Genomic DNA, 4,538 nt, shown 5'->3' with positions numbered 1-4,538 from the left:
ACACCTTAATACAATAGAACTCGGGAGAGTTGAGGTTTTGAGTGAGGTCATTGATCTAATCGAGCTTTTGGGAGTTAGGAGTTTAGGATTAGAAGGGGACTTCAATCCTAGCACCTAATCTACAGGTTTCTCACCTCGGGAGGGGGTTTAATCTATATATGTGGTCGGCTTAGTAACTCTAGAGACACCAAAAGGTAAGGTAAATCGATTGGATAAGAGCTTGGAATTGTGCATCGGATCCTTGAGTTCTGCAATTTTCTCTATATTATCTTCTCACATCCTTTTCACACCGTGTTTCCTTGTTCTTAATTGTTACTTGCTTACTATATGCTTTTATTAGTTGTTAGAACAAACCAAACTTTTCTTGATTGTCTAGATAGTAGTTGATTTTTGTTCGTGGTAGTTAAGTTGATACAAAATTGTCTATGTGGGATACGATACTCTTGCTTACTAATTGCTACACCAGCCCCGTACACTTGCGGGTATCACTTGTGTTAAAAACAGGTACTCAATTGCAAATCTCGCTAAAGCCAATCTCACATAAATGGCTAGGGCATTCACAACTGCCCTGTATGAAGAAGAAGAGATACCTCAAACAAAAGAAGAGGAACTCATTGGAGGAAAGCAATGATGGTAGAAATGAATGCCCTGATGATGAGCGAGATATGGGATGTATGTGACAAACCAGAAGGTGTGCGAGCGGTAGGATGCAGGTGGGTCTTTACCATCAAAAGGAGACCAGATGGATAGATTGAGAGATACAAGGCAAGATTGGTAGCAAAGGGGTACACTCAAACCTATGGAGTAGATTATGAGGAAACATTCTCCCCAGTTGCCAAATTAGACACTATCCGAGTTTTACTCTCCATTGCAGCCAACAAGGAGTGGCCTTTACACCAGTTTGATGTTACTAACGCCTTCCTACATGGTGAACTCTCAAAACCAATATATATGGAAGCTCCACCAGGTTTCTCTGAAGACTTCAAAGGTGGACAAGTATGCAAACTCAAGATGACGTTGTATGGATTGAAACAGTCACCTCGAGCCTGGTTTGGGAGATTCACTGAAGTATTGAAGTAGTACGGGTATAAACAGAGTAACTCTGATCACACTCTGTTTCTAAAGAAGATGGGAGAAAAGATCACCTGTCTGATCATTTATGTAGACGACATGATCCTCACCGGCGACGATGAGGAAGAAATCAAACAGTTGAGGCAGAACCTGTTTTCAGAATTTCAGATGAAAGATCATGGACTGCTGAAGTATTTTCTGGGAATAGAAGTACTGAGATCGAAAAGGGGAATTTTCATCAGCCAGAGAAAGTATGTCCTCGACTTACTGGCTGAAACCAGAATGTTGGACTGTAAGCCAGCTGATACTCCTATGGTATAGAATCATGGGCTGCAGCTAGTAGAAGGAGCAGAGCCTACTCATCGCACAAGGTACCAACGCTTGGTTGGAAAGCTGATTTACTTGTCCCATACTAGACCTGACATCGCATATGCAGTTGGAGTAGTGAGTCAGTTTATGCACAAACCCCAAGAAGCTCATTGGGAAGCAGCACTGCGGATCGTTCGATACCTAAAGGGAACTCCGGGACATGGAGTGATGTTTAAGAAGCATGGTCATATGGACATATACGGATTCACAGATGCTGATTGGGCCGGAAACCCAAATGATCGAAAGTCAACCGCATGATATTTCACATTCGTTGGAGGCAATCTGGTCACCTGGCGAAGTAAGAAACAAAAGGTGGTAGCCTTGTCGAGTGCTGAGGCAGAATTTCGAGGAATCAAGAGTGGATTGACTGAGATCCTGTGGCTAAAAAGGCTAATGACCGAGTTGGAGTTGATGCCCTCTGGACCCTGCAAACTATTTTGTGATAACAAGGCGGCTATTAGCATATCCGAGAACTCAGTACAACATGACCGGAAAAAACATGTTGAAGTTGATCGACACTTCATCAAAGACAACTTTGAAGCAAAGGTGGTGGAACTACCGTTTGTCAGATCAGAAGACCAACTGGCTGATATTCTTACCAAAACTGTGGACTCCAGAAGTTTCCATGAAGTATTGGGCAAGTTAAGTATGGATGATCCCCTTACTTAACTTGAGGGGAGTGTTGGAAAGAAATCAAGTAAATAATTGAGAATATTGGGGGAGTCAAATCATCAAGCAAATAATGAAGGAGATGTGAAATTAATTGCAAATTACCGTGAATATGTCTCCTCCTATATAGTCGGATGTAAAGCATAGTGGAATTCAAGTTGAATAAAAAAACAAACCATTTCAACATATATGAACAAATATTTCGACACAATTACATTTGTTGGCTTATTTTTCCTTTCATTGTATTCTATAGCGAGCATTACTCAAAGTAAAATTAAAAAGTCATTGTATCCAACATGCAAGACAAATGAATATATAGAAATATAGAGCATGAATTCCAATACCAAATGGATCTATCAAGTTAACAAGGAAACCTCCCTGTCAGGCGAATGTGATCGAGTGTTCTCCTCAGCCCGTATTTGAGCACCACCTTGTTGGCTTCCCTGAAACAGTGTCCGTAAACAGCAGAACTGCCTGATTCTATCCGCTGTATGAAATACTGACCAAGTTTTTTCTCAAATTCAGATCTCTTCCCTTTCTTCGAAGAGCCAGACGAGGATGCTGAGGTCGAGGCAGAAGCTGCATTGCTACCAGAGCCAGCATTGATCTCTGAATCTAACCACATGGTAGATCCCTTCTTCGACTTCTGGAATAAGATTTGGGTAACCTGAAATGGGACTTCGTTGATAAGTTAGTAGGCATGTTTACCTTTTAGACGGAGCCACACATACATCATTTCGTGAGCCAGGATCGTAATTTACATCAGGCCACAGGTTAATTATTGTGAGGATCCAAAGGCAGAAGATTAGATGTACCTCATATAGCATATATGTGACTCTACCTAGGCTGACCATACAGAATGAGGATCGTTGTTACTTCACATTTTCGAATGAGCCTGTAAGGCTCAGGAGACATGTCTGTTATCCGATATCCTTCTATTTTAGGTCGCCTCGGTATCTGGGAATTGAAGGGTTGAAAGTTAAGAAAGAAAATATTCTAACAACGTTATTCAGCTGATTTTTACTTCATATTGAAGATTTTCCATACTGTGCTAACAGTTTGCTCTTCTGATAGAAAAAGGCCTCTAGTCTCCGGTGTGTGGTAATGACCCTGGCACCGGAATCAATGATCAGCCCCTATGCCACTTTAGTAAAACTGTGATGCCTACAGAGACTTGTACAATTTTCTTGCTGCTCTACCTTCATCAGTAAACCTTCGTAAAATTCTTGAATTTCAAGGTAAAGCGGCTGACACTCGTGTATATCCATTATTGATGAGTTTAGACACTCGAGACACAGCTTCCTCCCATCATCAAGAACTCGATATATAGCAGATACTGGCTGCAGTACCGGACAACCATTAAGTAGGTAAAAAAAATACTAAGACATACTCCCTTTGTCCAACTTAGTTGGGGCGTTTTTTTTTACCACAGAGAATCGGAGATTAAGAATTGCTTTAAATGGAATAAATGAAGATAAAATATAATCAAATGAAGAATAAAGTACGAGAGATAAAAGAAAGTAAAATAGGAGAGAGAAAGGAAGATTGATTAGATGTTTTGTTTTTTTGCCATAACGGGAAATGCCTCAACTAAGTTGGGACGGAGGAAGTACTCTATGTATTTCCAGTTCATGAAGATCTCATGTTTGTAGCTCTTTCTTTCAGTTTCACTTCCAGTTTAAAAAGAAAATCTAATTTGTACTGTTCACCTCCATTCTTTGACAGCTATAGCAACAGGGTGTTCCATCATGTTCGTGTGAAGGGCAGTACTTCTGCTTCCAGAAAGGATGCATTCTGTACTCAATAAACCCGACTGCATTCAAGGGAATCTGCAAGGATGGAAAATGAATATAAGACCAAAGCTCTCAAGTAACAAGTAAGACTCTGGGAGGTCAATCAAGAAATCACAAACAACGAATATAACTCAGTCTAATCTAAACCAGTCACACAATAGATAATCAAAAAATGACTCGGAACGGTTTAGCATCTCTGAATCAGAAATTGCAAGGTCGCAAGCATGACAACAGAAACATTCGGGATGCCAGAAAGCTCCCATGCAAGTGAAGTGTCTTCCATGGCCAATTTCGTTATTGCAACCAGCACAGATTCTACACAAGACGAATAAGCAATGTCCATGAGAGTTAACTCTTTCCACCCACATTTTATTATAAAATTAATACATAAAAGTTGGAGCCACGTTTCACTAACATTTTCCACCCAAATTTGTTCACATTTCCTAAAACTCGAGCCACAAAAAAGTAGGGCGTGTAATCTTTGAGGGAGTATTTAATGTCCTAGTGAAGGATGTTGATGTTATCCTAGAGATACAAAAGGATTGCAACCTCTATAAGTAAACATGAAGTTTGATAACTGAATACTGCACTGAAAAACTTTGAATTACTAGGAGTGACGGTTAATGACATTGCTAA

At 40.3% G+C, this 4,538-nt stretch overlaps 1 pseudogene; it reads right to left on the bottom strand.

Moving 5' to 3' along the window:
* Positions 1-2,470: 2,470 nt before the first annotated feature.
* On the bottom strand, positions 2,471-4,165 carry LOC121754581 (annotated as a pseudogene).
* Between the last annotated feature and the right edge of the window lie 373 nt (positions 4,166-4,538).

Source organism: Salvia splendens, chromosome 11 (genome assembly GCF_004379255.2).
Source record: "Salvia splendens isolate huo1 chromosome 11, SspV2, whole genome shotgun sequence".
Taxonomy (NCBI): Eukaryota; Viridiplantae; Streptophyta; class Magnoliopsida; order Lamiales; family Lamiaceae; genus Salvia; species Salvia splendens.
Note: the sequence above shows the minus strand (reverse complement) of the source record. Positions and strands in the feature narration are given on the sequence as shown.